General features: G+C 37.2%; 1 protein-coding gene and 1 pseudogene across 6 annotated transcripts in view; one reads left to right on the top strand and one right to left on the bottom strand.

Moving 5' to 3' along the window:
• Positions 1–21329, top strand: part of GRM8 (glutamate metabotropic receptor 8) — a 710606-nt gene that overhangs the window by 228799 nt on the left and 460478 nt on the right. The gene's annotated exons all lie outside the window — the stretch shown is intronic.
• On the bottom strand, positions 17947–18351 carry LOC111773303 (ATP synthase F(0) complex subunit C2, mitochondrial pseudogene; annotated as a pseudogene).

Here is a 21329-nt window from a genome sequence, read left to right as displayed (position 1 = left end):
TCTGCAGAAGCTGCTGGAAATTAGGGACAGCAGCTCTGTTATAATGAATTCTAGATTGGGGCATCTTTGACTTCTGAGTCCTGTAAAATTGGAGTTGCTTAAGTAGTAGCTATGTGTATGGATTTACGTTAAAGAGATACTTGATAACTATTTCAAGACAGTTTCATTTGGCGTCTTTATAAAAACCATGAAAAACCTTTTCCTAACTATGATTATAAGACAATTATCTTTGCCTTGAACTTTCTAAGAATGCAAAAAAGTTATTCTCCTTTATTAAGATGTTAATCTTTACCATATTACCCTATAGTTGTCTGAAAGAATTCACTAGTGATAAAACATTGCTAGAAGTCAAAAGTTAATAGTAAAATTAATGAAAAAAGTTATTAATATAAAGTAAAGCAGAGTGATGGGAAGAATCAAGGATTCTTCCCTAAGGGATAAAATATTTTCTTATGAAAGGATTAACATTTTTTAAGAAATACAGTATAACATGGCACTAGAAACTCTTATATTTTTACCACCCATAATGAGATAAAATCTCTGCTACGTTCCTGAGTGATCAATGTATTCTCTATTTTTTAAAAGATGTGATTGGTAATTAAACAAAAATGACAACTCATTCTCATAAGTGAAAACAATTTTATATCCATCATGCAAACATACAATTTGTATTGTCTTCATGTAAATAGTTCTGGGATCATTTGGGGAAAATGATGGTCCTGAAAAGAAGGGATGAAGAGTTTGCAGCTGTCCATCTTTGCTGGGGGAGGATTTGGAATTGTTTCTGTCTGACATAGAATCTTAGGGAAGAATGGGCTCTGCCTTCTACCAAGGATCCCAGTGTCTAACCTACTCTAGTGGACAAACTTAGGCTGACTGAATATAGTGAACTTCTGTTACTAAGAAAGAAAGAAAGAATTGACACTGGTGAGGCATCTCCACACTGAGAAAGTTGATTCCAGAGCTCCTTAGGAGGCAAAGAACAAAGTTTATTATATTAGTGAGGACATTCCAGAGAAAGAGAGTAGAATCTATCCATATCTATGTATCTGTCTATCTGCCTACCTACCTACCTACCTATTTATCTAGAGAGATTTATTATAAAGAATTGGCTCACACAATGATTATGAAGTCTGATTAGTTCCAAGATCTGCAGTCTGAAGGACTGAGATGCATGAGAGTCTATGTGTAAGTTCCAGTTTGAGTGTGACGGCCTGAGAACCAGGAGAGCTGACAGTGTAAATCAGTCTGGGTCTGAAGGCAGGAGGAGACTCATCCCAGCTCAAGATTGTCAGGCAGAGAGAACAAGTTTTCTCTTGCTCAGACTTCTGTTCTATTCAGGCTTTCAAGGCATTGGATGAGGCCCAGTCATACTGGGGAGGGCAATCTGCTTTACTCAGTCTGTCAATGCAAATGTTAGTCTCATTCAGAAACACCTTCATAGTCAAACCCAGAATAATGTTTAAATATCTGGGCACCCAGTGATCCAGTCAAATTGACACATAAAATTAATCACAGTTATGCTTTAACATTTATTGAAAACTATCATGAAGATTTTTAGGACCCATAAGTTGCTGGAACTCTCTGTCAAAGGGGAAGGGGGGGAGGGTTGGGGGAGACTGAACTGATAGGGCAGAGAAGCAGGTACATTTTGGGCATTTTTGCGTCTTTCCATCGTGTGATTGCAATATGCTTGATCTCATGGAGGAAGTGCTCTAGAGGTAACCGAGGCTCCGGTGAGGGTCATGTATACACATAGACAGCCTCCAGGCAGCATGAACATGCTCAGTGCTGTCAGTGAGGGAGAAGGGACATTAGAAAATAGGAAAGTGGTTCAAAAATTGCCAGGTTGAGCATTGCCTCCGTTGAAATTTCACCTGGTTTATGTTGTCTCTACATAGGAGGCAGAGTAGTTGTCATTTAATACTTTCAAAAACCTGCCCTTCTTGGGCCAACAATGAGCTGAATCAGTGAGGTTTTTCAGCAGGCAAGGGACTCCTTCATTCATTTATTCAGGAAGTATCTCCTGAGCACTTTCTCTGGGGCTGATACTAGTTTTAGGAGGCATGGGGAGCCAGCAGAAAATACAGCAGAGTCCCTACCTGAAGGGGTTACATTCTAGTGGAGAAGACAACTGATAAGCAGATAAAGAGTCAAATAACTAAGTGTATAAGTTTCAGACATTGTAGAGTGTTATGAAGAAAAGAACACAGAATAAAGGAACAGAGAGTGATAAGAAGATGAAGTGGGAAATGTTTTACAGAGGCTGGTCAGACAAGCCCTCTTTGTAACAGTGATGTTGGAGAAGATATTTGAATGATGTAAGGGGTCCATTTATGTGAAGATATTAGGGGAAAGAATTCCAGAAAACAGCATGAGTAAATAACCTGAGAGAGATGGAAATTTGTGTGTTTGAGGAGGCAAGAAGGTGGGTGTGGCTGGAATGGAGTGAGCAGGAGATGAAGTCGAAGTGGGAGGTAAAGGCGGATTGTGTGGAACCCAGTGGACCACGTAAGGAGTTAAAGTCTATCAACAGTCAGTGGACACCTATTATAGTTTTCAGCAGGAGAATGATACAATCTAATCTATGTTTTCAAAAGTTCCATTTGATTGTTTAATGGAGAATAGATTATCGGGAGGCAAGAACGGAAGCAGGGAGACTGGTTATTACTATTGCAGCTGTTGATGTGAGGGATGATGTAGTCTGGACTAAGGTAATAGCACTGGAAGTGATGATAAATGTCTGATTTGCAATATTTTGAAGGTAAAGCCCACAGGATTTGTTCATGGTTTGGATCGGGGTTGAGGAAAAGGGATAATTAAAATTATTTCATAATCAAAATTATAAGTAATCAGAAATTACGCTTAGATTTTGGGTTTGAAAAATAGTAAATGATGGTGTTGGTAACTGAGGTGGGGGTGATCGAGGGGGCTACAAATTTGATGAAGATAGAAATGAAGAGTTTTTGTTTGGCTGTTAGTTCAAGAGATCTATTAGACATCCTAGTGGAGATATTAAGTAGGCAGTAGTATGATATCAAGAATTGTGAGTTTAGGGCACAGGTGAGAGCCTGGAAATAGAAGACAAAGATTAGAATATGGAATATAGAGACTATATAATATCTATATGGTTTGGGAATAATCAATGTGCTGGTAATTATATAATACCATGGGACTACAAGAGATTATCTGGGACAAAATAAAAGTAAAAAAGAGAAGAGAGCCAAGGGCTGAACTCAGGAGAAGGCTAACATTGAGAAGAGGAGGAACCAGCAATGGAAACTGAGGAAAAATGCTAAAGAATTAAGAGGAAAATCAGTAAATGTTCTTCACTGGAAGCCAAGTGAAGTGAGTATTTTAAGAACAAAGCTGTTATCCATTAAGTTAACACTTTTGAGATGTTGAGTAATTTGGAGACAGATGTGGCAAGAAGAGAGTTGTTAATGACCTTGATTTGAGCAGCTCCGTGGGAGTGGTGGAGACTAAGCATGATTGGCGTCAACGAAAGAGTGAATGGGAGCAAGTAGAGATGCTCTTTCCCAAAGGAGAAGCAGAGAACTGGGCAGAAGCTGGAAGGGTAAATAGGATCAAGGAAGTTTGTTTTGTTCATTTGTTTGCTTTTTAAGATGAGAGACCTTTAATAGCATGTTTACATGCTAGTGGAAATGATCCAGTACAGAGAGGAAATCTGAGGAAGGAGCAGAAAACGAGGGGAAGAACTCCAGTAGCAGAATTCTGAATAAGTGAGAAGGGATGGAATCCAATGCACTGTGGAGGGTTGGTTTCAGTGGAACAAGGAGAGGTCATCCATGTTTTCAGGAGGAAAGACGGAGCAGATGAGTCAGATGCAGTTGGGTTAGAAGATTTGGTGATGGGAAAATGAGGGAGATTTTTCTGATTGCTTTTAGGTCTTTTTTTTTGAGGAAGATTAGCCCTGAGCTAACTGCTGCCCATCCTCCTCTTTTTTCTGAGGAAGACTGGCCCTGAGCTAACATCCATGCCCATCTTCCTCTACTGTATATGTGGGACGCCTACCACAACATGGTGTCCCAAGAGGTGCCATCTCCGCACCTGGGATCCGAACCAGCGAACCCCGGGCTGCCAAAGCGGAATGTGCGAACTTAGCTGCTGCGCCACCAGGCCAGCCCCTGCTTTTAGTTTTTCAGTGAAATAGAAATCAAGGTCATTAGCTGGGAGTGAGAGGTAGAGGGAGGGGGGAGTATCTAGGGTTTGAGGTGAGAGGAAAATATATAAAATAAATTTTCGGAAGATTGGGAAAATGAATTTACTATGGAAGCATAGAAGGATGCTGGGTGATGAGGTGTTTCTTGAGATTTGTGGTCATAAGTTTACTTTAAGAAAAAGAAGAATTTTGAAAAAAAATCTTTCTTAAAAGTTTGTATGAGGTCAGGTAACTCAAGTGAGTGTTTTTCTCTAGCTACTTTCAGCTGCTAGGTACAAGTCGGGAGTAGATAGCTAGTTGGGTTTTAAGAGAGTCTGTGTTTTGCTAGGTGAGCACAATGGAGAAAAAAAAAGAACAGGGAATATTTGCATTACTGAAAATAGAGCCTGGCGTAGTGGTGGAGAGGTTTACAGTGAGCCGGTTGCTAAAACCCTAAATGAAATGCAAGGGAGTAATTGGGAGGATAGTAGATAATTGTAAGAGACTCATTGCAAATAGAATTGTGCTTGGCAAATTCACTTAGTCTGCAACTTAGTGGAGATTACGTCTGGTTAAGAGGGTTCACAGCCTGGCCTTAGGGGTTTGAAACAATATCATCATCACAACAATCAATTAGCTTACAATTTTATTTTTTATTTTTAGTACTTCCACCATGCAAAGCCACACATTATCTGTAACAAAGAGAAAGCACAGCCTATGTCTTCAGGGAATTGACGTTCTACCAGAGATCTGGTGGAAAAGAGAATCAGTTGTAGAAAAGAGCCACAGTTGTTTTGTTGAGTAGAGTCTGTTTAAGTGGGAAAGCAACAGACACATTAAGTTGTTTCTCTGCTCTTGTAGAGCAGAATGTAAATATTTATGGAATGAGACCTCTTGTAATCAGTAGCACAGTTGGGCCTCTGCAAATACGAAGTTCTCTTTCAGATGCTTCAAATTAGAAACAAATATCAGGCAAAATCACTGAGTAAAATTTTAATATGTCAGGTATAAGCAGATATTCCCAAGAATCCACATATACGATTTATGATCAACACAAAATGAATGACGATTTTTCTCTCTTTTCCTTCTCTACCTCCTCTTCCTACTTTTTTTGTAATGATTAGGTAACCAGGAAAGTGATAAAATAGTATCTTGGCAAATCTGTAGTCTACCTTCCCTCCTTCCTTCCTACTAACAATAAATGTATTGCTTTTGTAAAAGTAACACATGTTCATTATAAATATACGAGCAATGAGGAAAGTACATAGAAAAATGTGATAACCCACCTCAAATGCCACCTCCCAGAAATAATCATTCCAATTTTGGTGATTATCATTCTAGAAATCTCTCTATGCTTATGTGTGTAGATAGAGGAATAGATAGCAAGAACTGATAACTAAGTTTTTCTTCACCCTTGAAGTTGAGGGGAAAAAGTTTAACCAAAGCTCTTTCTTGCAGATGATCATTATTTATCAATTTTTCTTGGAATTGCATGTGCCCTTTCAATATCCAGATTTATTTTTTCCTTTAATACCAGAGAAGTTTAGTTGTGCTGTATCTTTGGATAGTTTTTCTGTTGCATTTATTGTATTATGTACCTTTTCTGCCTTCTATATATGTTACTTTTCTTATAATTGCTTCAGTTTTTGCATTTTTTCTCTGCATTCACTGTGACTTTCTCAAATGTTCCATCTAGTGAGTAAGTCAATTTTCAACCTTGTCTATTCAGTTCTTTGATCTTACTAATTTATTTGTTACTTTATTAATGGTGTTCTTTTGACCCTCGCTTTGTTTCCTTACTTCTGCAATCTTTCTTTTTTTCTCATTTTCTTGTTCCGTCATCTGGTTCTTAGTCAAATAATTTATTTTATAGAATAAAGCACTCACAGTGAATTTTCTTAACAATTTTTCTTAAAAATTAAGAGCCACTAATAAAAGAAGATGCTCATAATTGCAGTTGTGGGTTGGGTTCAACTAGTTTGAATGCCTTTTCTTAATAATGCAAATGGTTATAAAGTCTTTAAAACGATTTACTGAGAATGAGAGGCCACATAGTCTTTCCCTGCAAAATAAACTGTTTAAACCAAACTAGTTAATTAACTTAGATGCATATATAAAGAAAGATCTACAAATAAATTACATACAGATATAACTACACATTGTTCTGGGGTTTACCATCAACTCTACTCATTAAGGCATCAGTGAAACTCCAACCCTGAGAGGCTGAGAGTGTCTCTGGCTGCTTGGGGTGGATCGTCTTCTGTTATCAGCCCAGTTGCCTTCCATTTACTGATCCTCTTCTGCATCACATGCTGACCCATGCAGGCTCATGTGAATTGGGCATTTTAAAGACCAAAACCAGATTTAATTGTGGAAATTTTTCAGTCTGTCTACCTTTGCTCAAAGTTTAGACTTTGACATATTACTTCTCCATCAACTCAATTTCTGTCGTCTAGTTATCTGTTCTAGTTGACACTACACAGTTACACATAATATGGATTGCTCCCAAAAGTTGCAGTACGCTTCCAATGCACAAGCTGTAAAATTTATTGGCACAAAATCTCTCCCCTTTCTTCTCCTGTTGTGGAAGAGGTTTTATAGACTTTCTTCACGTGGGTGGGAAAGGACTAATTCCCCATCTGGATGCCACCTGTAAGAGTTCACACCTTTTCTCAGAAGAAATTGAATCTGTAGCAGCAAGCTATTTCATGTTCTTTTAAGCAATTCATGTCACCATTCTCTGGAGGGTAAGAGTAGAGATTCTTTATGGGTTGTTTTCCTAGGATGTTGCTGTTCATAGAATCAGTGCAATTTGTGTTTAAAATTTGTTTAACAGAAGCAAGGTCAACAATCAGTTATATATTGCCCCATGCAAAAATAATCATGCCATATATGCATGAGGGACAGTTTAAAGAAAGGATATAGTGACTAAATTGACTTTGATTATGTATTTGATTATTATCTAGCCTGTCTGTCAATTCACTCCAACCTAACTGGAGTGAATTTATGGAATGAGACCTCTTGTAATCAGTAGCACAGTTGGGCCTCTACGAATACAGAGTTTTGACTAAAATGTTAAGTGTCTCTGGTAAAGCAATGAAACAGAGAATCCGCTAGAGTGGCGTTTCTCATAGTATGCTTGAAGGCTGTCTGCCCTAGAATCACCAGGGAGCTGTTAAAATGTATATCCTTCGACCCTAATTCCAGGCCCATCATAGACCTCTGGGGATTTCTGTTAAGATCATGAAGTGTTTGAAAACCATAGTGTTAGTATTAATATTAGTATTATAAGTTGCCTGTAAGATCATCAGAGAAAATGAACTAATATTATTAGGAAATTTAGAAAACTTACAAGATGAATTTTTCTCTACACAAAGAAGAATATATAAACCACCACTTCAGTTATGCTTTCAATGTTTTAAAATCATTTCTTGTTGAAACGTAGGGTTTTTGAGCAAATTCCTGAAGGACTATCTTGAAGATGAGAGATTGAGAATTAGTGGGGTGTCCTGGTCAGGGAAGCAGTGGAGTCCGGAGTCCTGTCTCAAGTCCCCACTGTCAAGAGCAGTTGTCTTCTAGGAGCAAGATGCCACATAGTCTTTCTCCTGGCTCTCGAGCTGTTTACCTGGGATATGTTCATTGCTGGTGGAAAAGAATATGGACATTTCCCAGCTGGGCATGAGGGAGAGATTGCCTCTGGTGCTGCCGGTGACTCAAGATTCTGCTTATCCTCAAACTGAATTTACACCCGCACTTCAGCTTACCTGTGGCTGTATTGCTTTAACAATCCATTCTGTGACAGCTTCAGCAAGTACATGATGTGGACTCAGTAATGGGTGTAGGTATTTAATTCCACTTTTCAAAACTGTGTGAGGTATGATTTACATTTAATACAATACACTCACTCTAAGTATAGAGTTTGATGAGTTTTGACAAATGCATACATCTATGTAACCACCACCACATTCGAGATATAGAACATTACCATCACCCAAAAAAGTTCCCTCATATGCTGATATGACTTTGCCGCCTCTCTCTCCTACCAGCTACAACCCTGGGCAACCACTGACCTGTTTTCTTTCATTACAGATTAGTTTTGCTTGTTTTAGAATTCCATGTAAATAGAATGATACAGTATGCATGTCTTCTTTGCATAGTAAAATGTTTTTGAAATTTATCCATGTCATTGCATATAACAACAGTAAAATAGTCTATTTCTTTTTATTGTTGAGTCTGTTGAATGGAGATATCATGATTTGGTTATCCATTCACTTATTGATGGATAGTTGGGTTGTTTTCCATTTTTTTGGCTATTGTGAGTAAATCTGCTATGGGTATTGTTGTAGGGCAGGCGTATGACTATTTTGGGATTGTTGGGTCATGTGACAAATATATGTTTAATTTTATAAGAATCCACCAAACTGTTTTACCAAGTAGTTGCAGCATTTTACTTTCCCACCAGCATTGTATGAGACTTCCACTTGCTCTAGTCTTTTTATTTTTAGTCATTCTAATGGGTTTCTAATGGTATCTTAATATGGTTTAAATTTGCATATTCCTGTTGACTAATACAGTTGTGTATTTTTTGATGTACTTAGTAGCCATTTGTTTGTATATCTTCTTTTATAAAACATCTGTTCAAATCTTTTGACAATTTTTTAAATGGGTTTTTGTCTTATTATTAAGCTATAGGTTATTAAGTTCTGGACACAAGTCCTTTGTCAGATGTGCATGCACACACACATGTAAATTCATATCTACATATGAATTCATATATATATATACATACATTCATAATATACATTCATATATGTATACACATATCAATTTATATCACAATTTATATCAATGTGTGTATATATATATACATATATATATGTATATATATAAAACATTTCATCCCAGTTTGTGGCTCATCTTTTTCATTTTCTTTTTTTTTTTTTAAGATTGGCACTTCAGCTAACAACTGTTACCAATCTTCTTTTTTTCCCCCTGCTTTTTCTCCCCAAATCCCCCCAGTACATAGTTGTACATTTTAGTTGTCAGTCCTTCTAGTTATGGCATGTGGGATGCTGACTCAGCATGGCCTAATGAGCGGTGCCATATCTGCGCCCAGGATCCAAACCAGTGAAACCGTGGGCCGCCGAAGCAGAGCGTGTGAACTTAACCTCTCGGCCACAGGGCCAACCCCTCTTTTTTGTTTTCTTAATTGAGTTTGTGAAGATGAGATTTTAATTTTGGTGAAATTCAATTTATTACTTTTGACTTTTTGCAAAGTTTTATCTTTTAAGAAATTTATAGTTTTAGTTTTTACATTTAGGTCTATGACCTATTTTGAATTAATTTTGTGTATGATCTGAGGAAAGGTCAAAGTTCATTTATTCATGAGCATATCCAGATGTTCTACACTATTCATTGAAAAGACTCCTCTCCCTATTGAATTATCTTGGCACTTTATTGAAAATGAATTGATCGTCTATGAATCTATTTCTGGATACTCTTTCTCTTCCATTGATCTGTGTATCTACCCTTACACCAATACTACACTGTCTTGATTATTGTAGTATTCTGATGAGTCTTCAGATCAGGTAACGTTAAGTCTTCCAACTTAGTTCTTCTTTTCAAAATGATTTTGACTATTTTAGGTCGTTTACATTTTCATGGATCTTTTACAATCAATTTGTAGATTTCTATGAGAAAGCTTCTTGGGTTTTTCTGTAAATAGTTTTCTTTATTGTAGTAAATTATATATATAACATAAAGTTTGCCATTTTAACCATTTTTAAATATATGTTAATTACATTTGCAATGTGGTGCAACCATCAACACTATTTCCAAAATTTTCATTACTCAAAACAGAATCTCTGTACCCATTAAGCAGTAACACCCAATACTTCCCAGCCCCTGTAATCTCTAATCTACTTTCTGTCTATGAATTTGCCTATTCTAGATATTTCATATAAATAGAATCATGCATTATTTGTTCTTTTGTGTCTAGCTTATTTCACTTAGCATACTGTTTTAAAGATTTGTTCATGTTGTAACATGTATCAGAACTTCATTCCTTTTTATGGCTGAATAATATTCCATCGTGTGTATATACCACATCTTGTTTATCCATTCATTTGTTGATGGGACACTTGGGCTGTTTCTACCTTTGGCTATTGATAATAATGCTGCAGCAAACATTGGCATACAAGTATCTGTCTGAGTCCCTATTTTCAATTTTTTGGGGTATATATCTAGGAATGGAATTGCTAGGCCATGTGGACCTGCTGGGGTTTTAATTGAGATTGTACTGAATTTGAAGAACAATTTGGAATGGATTGATATCTTAACAATATTGAGTCTTCTGATCCATGAACCTGGTATATCTTTGTCTTAGCTTGGGCTGCCATAACAAAATACCACAGACTGGGTGGCTTAAAAAACAGAAATTTATTTTCTCACAGTTCTGGAAGGTGGGAAGTTCAAATAAATGTGCCCACAAAGTAGATTCCATGTGGAGGCTTCTTCTTTCTTGACTTGTAGGCAGCCATCATCTTGCTGTGTTCTCACATGACCTCTTCTTTGTGTGTGTGCAGAGAGAGAGAAACAAGCTCTCTTGTGTCTCTTCTTATAAGGCCACTAATCTCATCATGAGGGCACCACTCTCATGATCTCATCTAAACCTAATTGCCTCTCAAAGGTCTCATCTCCAAATTCTGTCACATTGGGAGTTAGGGCTTCAACATATGAATTTTAGCAGGGCACAATTTGTCTTCAGCAATCTCCTTATATAAGTCTTATTTAATTTTTCTCAGTAATATTTTGTAGTGTTAAGTTTACTACCCATGCACACATTTTGTTAAATTTATTCCTTAGTATTTCATGGCTTTTTGATTCTATTGTAAATGTATTTTTTGTTTCATTTCCGATACTTTTCGTCTATTGATCTCATCTCCTGTAACATTGCTCAATTAACTTATTAATTCTAGTAGCTTTTTTGGGTAGATTCTTAAGATTTTCTACATAACCAATCAGGTTGTTTGTCTAAAAATAGTTTTGCTTCTTCCTTTCCTATCTGTATGCCTTGTATTTCTTTTCTCCCCTTGCTTTGTTGCACTGGCTGGGACCTCCCATACAATGAATGGAACTTGTGGAGTAGACATCCTTGCCTTCTCCCCAATATTATAGAGAGAGCATACAATCTTTTACCACTAAGTATGATATTAGCTCTAGGACATTTTATTTGCATTTTTATATTTATAACTAACATGATCAGTTTATTGGCCACATAGGCCTTTTCCTTACACAGATTCTGTAATCAGTGATTATGGTAGCTTTAGGCTCTTTAACTCTGTTTCAATTAGAGAAGTTCTTATTTATCTCTTATATATATTGAGCTGCTGCATAATATTTTATTTTCCAGGTTCCATGGCTAAAAATAATTTAAGAATTACTGGCATAATCTTATGCTATTGATTTTTATTGAAGTTCAAAGCAGCCACTGAACCTCACTGATGAAAATACTGTGTATTATGAAACTCAATTTTCCTTGAAGAAGGGCCCATAAGATAAATTCCTGCTGGAATTTAGTACCAAGATCGCACTTAGAATTAGTATACAAAAGTATTATAGAGCTTCTCTATAAAGTAATGAGAATTGCTTAATTAGTTATATTTCCATTTTTGCCTTAGTCTGATGGAAGCTCAGAGCTAAATTTTGTCCATAATCATAGCAATGACTTTTATATTTACATCATCTTTTCTGGTGCTTTGATATGTTTTGATTTATTTTAACAATCTTAATCTATGTCTTTTGTTGTAGACCGACTCAAATCCTATTAGAAAGGGTTTAGAAGTATAAATAATTATCTCTTTTTGAATTAATATAAAAGCTATTTCATAAAAGGACCTATCTTTTAAATATTTAATTGGAATAAATACCTACCTTTAAGAGGCTTAATGGAAAACTATAAATGGAAAGTCTCTAGGCTTAGGAACACAATCTTTTATTGGCTTTGCAAGATAAGCTTCTAAAGAGAAACATTTGGAATGATGATCTTGTTGAAGTGAAGCTAGAATGCTTATGACTGAAATAAAATAAAACAAAAACCAGAGACCTGCTGTTTTCTTCAATGATCCAAGAGAAATAGTTGAATGCTCTGAAAATAACCTAATAATGAAACACTGAAGATTCACAGGGCCTCAGATCTCAGGGTGAGGTAGTGGGTGAAAGTTGTAGGGTTATTGCAAGCCATTATTTAGTCTAACCTTGTACTTGAGGAAGTAGTTTATTTTTCTATAAAAATAATTCTAAGAATATAAAAATTTAAATTATACTAATTATTAGTTGATAATTTAATCACACCTGAGTGTATTTGTGCATTTTAATGCTAATTGTAGATGTTTAGACCTAAAAGATGTAGAATTGAAAATTATTTTATAAAGAATTGTATTCTCCACAATCTTAAATATTTACTTTTTAATATGCAATTATTTAAGGGGGAAAGAAGCAACACTTACTTTAAAAACATTCTTAAGTATTTATATATTAGTATTAAAGTGTGTCTTTAATGTTTGATAGTAACGCTACATGCCAAGTTCAATGCCAGTTACTTTGTGGGCATTATAGCATGTTTCTCACTATAGTTCACAACAATCCTATGGTAGCAATTACACCTATGACCATTTTACAGATGAGAAACTGAGCTTAGAGATGTTTAGTAAATTACCCAAGGTCACACAGTTAGTAAAAGGCAGAACCAGGATTTAAACCATAACTGTCTTAGCTAATGTCTCACTTGGAAGGCATTCGGCTGTCACAGTAGCTTAAATAAACAATTTACTGGCCTAATTAAATATATGTTAATATCTATTTAGGTCTTCTCTTCTCACATCAAGCTATCTGAAGGTGGGAGATTCCTTGCATTGGTTTAGTTGCTCAGTAATGCTATTTTATTCTCTCTTTCACTGTCCCCAACAAGTTGGCTTTTCATTTTCATACTTTTTGCTACTTGGTTGCAAAATACACAATGCAGGTCCAGGCATCATAGGTTCAGGACAGAAGAAGGGGGAAGGGGCAATGCCAACCAGAACTGTATCACATGGGCGCCCCCTGCAAGAGAAGCAGGGAAAGTAAGTATTAGTGCTCCTAACTCCAGAAGTGGGTGACTTGGGCCTGGGAATGGCTCTTTGGTTGGCCAAACAACAGTGTCTGACGCTATGAATGTTACCTAATGCCGATGCTGTCAGGTTAGCACTAGCGGAATTTGATTATGTATAAATTTTAAAGATGATGACTAAGATAGAAAGAGTGAAGGAGAGTATTTCACTTCTCTTGGAAGTTTTAATGCAATTTTCAAGCAGAGGACTTTGGGATACTTTTCTCTGCCTCCTATCCCTCTCTTTTCAGTACTGTATTATCTTTCCCCACATGCCGCTGGAGTGGACACAGGAGTGCTGATCCTGTCAGCGTGTGAGGACGGCAATAAAGAGGGACGGCGGCATGCCCTGCTCCAGCTTACGGTTTAGTTGCGAGATGACGCAAACGTGTTACAGTAGAAAGGTACAGACAGCATCACTGCAGGTGCAGAGTTCATAGTATAATATTATCAAAGCTGTAAGAAGGAGTTAAGCTTGGATAATCATGCATTGTTAATAGAATTTAAGCTGGTAACCAAGAAGCAGAGTTACAATTTGTTATTCTGCTAACCTCTAACTTAATAATGAGAATAGCCTAAAAGATAACGGGAAAGTAAAAAGCAAAACAAAGCAGAATCAGTGATGGGAAGTTAAGAGAATTAAGGAAATCTCACTGAAGTGAGCAACAGCCTTTAGTAAAGTTATATATGGCTTGGTTAATCTAGTTAGTTTTAAATTATTTTGCCTTAAAAGCCTTAATATGATCTCTGCATTTAGGAAGGGTTAATATTATAAGAGCAATGGCCATCTTCATGTATGGTACCTCTGGCAATTTTTATTTTTATTTTTTGAGGAAGATTAGCCCTGAGCTAACTGCTGCCAATCCTCCTCTTTTTTCTGAGGAAGACTGGCCCTGAGCTAACATCCATGCCCATCTTCCTCTCCTTTATATATGGGATGCCTACCACAGCATGGCTTTTGCCAAGCGGTGCCATGTCCACACCCAGGATCCGAACCGGCAAACCCCAGCTGTCGAGAAGACGAACGTGCGAACTTAACTGCTGCGCCACCAGGCCGGCCCCTCTGGCAATTTTTATAAATGGGATATAGCTTTATGTGTTTCAGAGAGTATACGTGGGATCATTCATTCATTCAAGCAATCACATATTGCTGCACAGTCTGTGCTAGGAAATACGTCCATCCCCAGAGCTACAGAAGTCATGGTTCTTATCCTCAGGACCTTGTGGTCGAGGTGGGAGTTAGTCTTCCAATGCCCATTCAGCTTTCTCATTTATGGAGCTGTGGCTGGCCCTATATAAATGCTAAAGCCAGTTGGACTATTTTAGTGAAATTACTGGCCAAATTAAGCAAAAATACAAAATGAACCATTAATCAGAACACTCAAACTACATGCATAAGCTGACACAAACCTACTTATGTTCCTGCCATGCAAGATAAAATATAGAATTATTTATCTCAAGTAAAATTCTGATCTTCCTTTCCATGCATACTAGGAACTCACTAACTAGTGCTGTTAAATTTGACCAAAAAAAAAAAAATCTTGGAATTACTAACCCAATTAAAAAATAATGGTTTTATTGCCAGAAAAGTGATTCATATAAGTACACCCGAGTACCCAGCACATAATAGGTACATAATTAACAATTCAACGAGTGAATATTACTGAATGAAAGCAAATAAAGCAAATAAATCACCATTTCTTTGTAGAACTATGTTTTCCAAGAGTTAGTAGGAATTTTCTAACAAATTCTTCCACTTATAAAGAAGTAGACATTTTAGAAAAGTTATAGTTTGTGTTGGTTAATAAGTCTAGTTAGGTTCAGATTATTCTGCCTTAAGAGCTTCTATAGCAATTTTCCTGGAAATGCTAAAAGTGGTAACTGAAAGGCTTCTCATGCTGTATCTAAATCCTCTGTTAAACTGACAAATTGTTTTGATGTCCTTTGGACAAAATGACATAATGTCATTTCTCATGGAGAGCAATGTGCTAGCTGGCAATTTTTTGCTTGCTGCGAGGTTTTGATGAAAGTGTTTTGTTGTAGTAGTTTGGTGTATATTCCCTGACATTTAGCTTGAAATGCAGCTGTACTGGTACTTCTTCAAATAAGGGACTTTAGTGTCTTTAAGTTCAAAACTCCCTAAATTTTGAAAGCTCTATACCAAGATGAAGAGTGAACCATCCATTAACTTATTTTTCTGCAGTATCATTTCCTTCAAATCATAGGTCTATTTCCACATGCTTGGTAATTTAAAAATTGGAATGGGTGCCTACTCCTATGGGTAAAGGGAAGAAATCTATTTATTACAGGTGTCATAATTTGATAGGAAATTAATTTAATTCTTTGGCTGTTGTATGACTTATAACAATGCTTTATCTGCCCAAGGTACAACGTGTTGGAGATGCAACTGTAATCAAGGCATACTCCCTGCCCTTAACGAAGTTAGTGTTTAATATGCAGAAATCATGGTAGGTGCTGCCCTAGGAGAAGGCACAGAGTTGGATTGTACTCAGTAGGAGGGCACCTGAGCCAATGGGGTGGGGATCAGGGAGACCTTGAGTGTCTGTGTGGGAGCACCCACAAGATGATCTCAGATATCAAGGGGGAAAAGTTTTTTTTATGTAGTTAAAAGCTATAACATTCTTATACTGAAACTAGATTTCAAATATGGAAAGAATTTTGAATAATGAGAGGCAGCCTAGCAGAGTGCTTAAAAGAGTTCAGACTCTAGAGCCAGACTTCTAGGTTCAAATTCTGAATTCACCATTTACTAGCTCTACGGACTTGGGCGAGACACTTAACCTCTCCCATGCTGCAGTTTCCCTGTTCATAAGATGGGGATAAGGATATGACCTACCTCACAAGGTTCTTATGAGGATTAAATGAATTAACATTTACAAAAGGCTTAGAACAGTGCAGTGCTATGTACGTGTTTGTTAAATAAATATTGTCATACAGATACAGAAGCATTTGAGCACAATTAAATATTTGCTGTATGTCTTCTGTACTTTTCAGATATAACTTATGTCTTCTGTACTTTTCCAAGTCAACGAAAATAATTCTAGTGACCTGAAGCTCCTGTGAAATGGTATTAATAAATGAGTTCAACATTGATTGAGTATGAGCTAGTCTCTTGCAGGGAAATTATTAATGTCTATTATATTATGTATATTAATAATTTTGAACATTTTTCAAGGGATCTGAATAACAAATATAAAGGTCTACATAGTTTCTCAGAGTCTAGTACATTTATTATAATAGAAAGAGTAATTGTGAATAAAAAAGTACAAAAATTTGGGGCTTTAGTAACTTTAAGCATCAGTTAACTTGTATAGTTATATTAGGGGCATATTATAACTAGAAGAATTAGTTCAACTGCAATAAAATATGACAGAAAGATAAGAAAATCTTCCTTCCCTTTATTGCTAGAGCAGGTTATGATAATAATAAATGAGACTTATATTTTCCTTTGTACATTTAATCCTCACGAAAAAGGAAATAGATATCTATGAAAAGGTAACTAGAAAATTCTAATAAGGAATCTTTCGTTAGTTCTACAATTACTAATAAACTCAAGTTTCAATTTTGCTTTTTGGACATTTAAAATATTTAGAAGATAAATATTTAGTTTGTGATCACAACAGAGTAATGAGTTTGCTCTTTTTTATTTTTTATGAAAAGGTAAGTAGAACATTCTAATAAGGAATCTTTCATTAGTTCTGCTTCAATTACTAATAAACTCAAATTTCAATTTTGCTTTTTGGACATTTAAAATATTTAGGAGATAAATATTTAGTTTGTGATCACAATAGAGTAATGAGTTTGCTTTTTGTATTTTTTATCATCCTAGCCAGTGATGAAATTATTAATCACCACTAGATGCTCTGGTCAAAGGCTTAGCTAATTTTACTTTGGGATGTTGATCCAAAAGTTGTCCGCAGAAAGTCATTTTGTGACTAACTCTAGCTGTTGAGCTTGGGACCTTGTGGAAAAAGTCATAGCCCAGCTTCATGTGGGTGGCAAGGAAATGGGAAGGTACATAAAATTAGCCAAAATAATGCTGAAATAGTTTGCTTGTGTTTCTTAAAGCTCCCATTTGTGTCAGTGAACTCAGTCAATTCAAAAAACACCCTTGTTTTTCCTTTTTTTTGTTTTGTGTGTGCGTGTGCATGTGTGTTGTGGAAGAAAAGTTGGGTGGAAACTGCAGGAGGAAGAAGGTTTGAAAAGTGTTAACTAGAAAAATGAGGAGACATATGCAGGTACATAGTATGTCATAGGAGCCAAGTGGTACACCATCCTGAAAAATCTAAATCATTTTCAGAGACCAAACAGGTTATAATTCTTACTCCTAGGTGAAATAATCGCTTTAATAACAGAATTTTTCAGTTTTAGACTTATCTTTTCAATAAGTTCATGAAAAAGAAACCTCATTCTAGACTAATAGGGAGCTACGGTGGATTCTTGGGCAGGATAATGACAGGCTATATTTTTTCTTATTCATGCAGCGTTTATTTGTCTTCTTTCTGTCAAACTCTGAGCTAGCCACTTTTCCCAGGCTGCTTGGGGAGTTTTAGGGAAAGGAACACTTAGGACAGAAGATACGTGAAAGAAAGAACCATGGGAGGTGGAAATGGCTCCTTCACATGGTGAACAAGATGAGAAAGGTCACCATCGGGCAGAAGACCTTCATGGTCTCCAAGAAGGCAAAGCCCAGAATGGCACAGAAGAGCTGCTGCTTCAGAGAAGGCTTCCTGGCATTGTCCCATACACAGCCTCAACCCCAGCCCCAGAGCCAGCCACTCCACTGTGGCAGCCCCAACCTCAATGAACTTTGCTGCTGTGTCAGTGTCCCTTAAAATGGTGCTGATTTGGAAGCTGCTACTAGGGATGATGAGGTCAGAGGACATGGGGCTGCCAAGCTGCTGAGGCACTCATCTGTCAGTGTCGGTTGTTTCAGTACCACTGCAGAGAGTGGTCAGCTCAGCAGCTGAGAGGTGATTCTGACCAGGGAGAGGATGGAGATGAACTTGGTGCGGGCATACATTTTCAGGGAGTGGGGGAACTGTGGCAAGAGAGCTGCTCCCAGTGCAGAGAAGACAGAGAGGGACAATGACAGACTATTTTAAGATAAACCATGATTTGGTGTGCGTGATCAGTTTCAAGGAAGAGAAATTGAGACATGAAACCTTTTCAGGAGGTTGTTTAGTAATTCGGGTATGAGTAATGGCAGTGTAGATTGTATGGCCCACTGGGAATAGAAGAAAGTTATTAGTTCAAGATCTGAAGATCTAATGGGAAGGTTAAGAAGCTGGGGGTGGGGTCTTCCAAGAGGGAATGTCTAGTAGTCTGTTGTATAGTTTGGGAATATAAAGAGTTAAGAGTAGTCACACCTAAAAATGTGATAATTGAAACTATAAAGCCTGGAGAACCCTTTATGAGGGAATCAAGGACATAGGTAGGAATTAAACTATGGGTAGAAATTTTAAAGAAAAGAAGGCTGAGAAAAACCACTAGGCTCAAGTAAATCCTAAAACCATCAGTGTTTGCCATCTGAAGAAAGTCAAGAGAAAGTAGGCTGACAACTGAGGATGGGCTCATTTGAATGAAACAAAAACACCTTGTTACTATGAGGCTAAAAGGGAGATACACTAACCTTGAAATTCATAACTGAATTATTCTTTTCCCTTAGCTATTTACCTATTTATTGTTGATTTTCCCACTAGAACATAAGCTCTATAAGAGCAGTTAATATGTCTGTTTTGTTCATGGTTATATATCCAGCAGCTAGAAAAGGGATTGATAAATATTTGTTGAGTGAATAAATGAGTAAACAGTTGCACACTCTGATCTTTAGGGGGAGATAAAGTCTGCCCAACTCCAAGAACAAGGTTTGCCCAAGTCTAGAACAAAATGGGACACTAAAGCTGCACTATCTGATAGAGCCAGATGAAAATGTTCTATGCACTGGCCACTGGCTACAGGTGGCTGTTGAGCACTTGAGATGTGGCTAGTAAAACTGAGGAACTGAATTTCAAATTTTCTTTAACTTCAATTAACAAACAAATTTAAAGAACCACATGTGGGTAGTGGCTACTGTGTTGGACAGCACAGGTGTATACAGAGTCTTCACCAGTTAGGAAAACCCACCTCCTCTGGGCAGATGTAACCTGTGCCAGAGCAGTGGCTTTGTCAGAGGCTAGAATCCGAGTGGGATTTGGGAAAGGAATCAAGGATTAGCTGCTGGGGTTGTTTTTATTAATCCTTAGCCCACAGGACAGGAGAAATCTATCAAGCTCACGTGAAGTCCAGGTGACTTCGCCAGAGAAGGAGACCAGAAAGGAATTTGGAGCCAAAGCCCTAGTTAGTATAAAATTGTGTTAACTCTGAGCATCTTTATGAACAGATCAGTTAGGGAACTAGCTCTGCCTGGTAGAGGCTTCTGTAGATGACCAGGAAGAATTCAAGGTTTAGGGATTTTGGTCACCTTTCTTTGTACCGTGATGAACAATAACTGCAATTGATCCTAAAAGATGAGCTAGGCATATACACTAAACTCATAATGAACACTCAGACACCTATGGACCTACCATATGGAAAAGCAACATCTTTGAATATTAAACTATGGCAGATAGTGAAAACACTTATATATTTAAAAATATTTATTAAATTAAAGAAATATTTATCTAATTTATATTAGATTTTGGAATGCTCTGCTGTGGTTTTTGATTTAACAGATTTACCTGGTTGGTTATAGCTTGCTTAGGCAAATATTAGAATTATTCTGATTTCCTCGAACGTCCTGTGACTGGGCCATGGGAGGAGGGGGGAGTTGTTCCGCAGTGTTTTAAAGTGGCCTCATATTCAGAATTCACCCAGCAATAACACATATCAATATCGTGTATTGAATTGAGTGTAAGAGCAGATGTTCGGCATGTTTCAGGCTGCTTTTGGGAATAGTCTCTATTGAAGAAAGGAAAGTATGCTTCAGATCCATTCACATAATTTATGAAAGTGAATAGGGATTTCTCACAAAGGAAGAATGCTGGACAGACTATTATATTTGCAGTATAAAGTGTGCTGTGTGCAAATTCCCAGAGTTGGCTGGCATAGCAGCGGACAAAGAGATCTTAGTATATTCCTGGGAAAGGAGATTAGTTCTCTAAAGAGCAAACACAAGAAAATAGGAGATTCTCTTAGGGGTTCCTGAAGACTTGGTTCACTTCCCCAAGGCTAACCATTTGTTATCATTGTTTTTATAAGAGAAAATCTTTTGCAAGAACCTAATTTGCACCACAGGAAAATGTTTGAATATTAGAATCTTGAGGTTGGAAGGGACTTTCAAAGATTATTTAGTCCTACCCCATATCTTATGCTTGAATTAATTTTGCAAAAGCCTTGCCAAGGATCTCCCAGTCAGGGCTCCAACATCTCCTGGAGAGAGTGGTCAGAAGCTCCGTCCTTGGAGAACTGAGCCATTCCATCCATGGAGAACTTTGACACAGAGATACTCTTATTGAATCTAATTCTGCTGTTTTGTGCCTCCATTCATTTGTCCTACTTGTAACTGTTGGGGCCAAACAACACCACCTTCAATTCTTTTTGCTGTTAAAGTTCTTAGGATGTTTGAACATGATTATCAGCTCTCCAAGGCTAAATATGCCTGATTCCTTCAAGAATGTCTTGGATGTTATTGACTTGACTGTACATCTCGGGTGGTTCCTGAATGTGCCCAGTTTGCCCATGTTTATACTGCAGCAGTTTAGGGGTGGTCTGGGCTGCACAGAGACAGGTTGGGCTTTTGCTTCCTTTTGTACAGATTCTTTCCTCTCCCTCTTCTCCTCCTCCTGTTTCTCCTACTCTCTGCTCGCTCTTCTCCTTTTCCCTCCACTTCCCTCCTTTCCTCTCCTCTCTTGCTGATTCTATCTACCTTTGTTCATTGATTCAACAATCATTCCATTTGCTGTTGATTCATATTAACCTTTCTATAGATTAAAATCTCTAAGCTTTAGTTGCATGGATTGC

This window comes from Equus caballus, chromosome 4 (genome assembly GCF_041296265.1).
Source record: "Equus caballus isolate H_3958 breed thoroughbred chromosome 4, TB-T2T, whole genome shotgun sequence".
In the NCBI taxonomy this organism is placed as follows: Eukaryota; Metazoa; Chordata; class Mammalia; order Perissodactyla; family Equidae; genus Equus; species Equus caballus.
The sequence above is the reverse complement of the archived record's forward strand: the minus strand, read 5'-3'. Positions and strand labels throughout refer to the sequence as shown.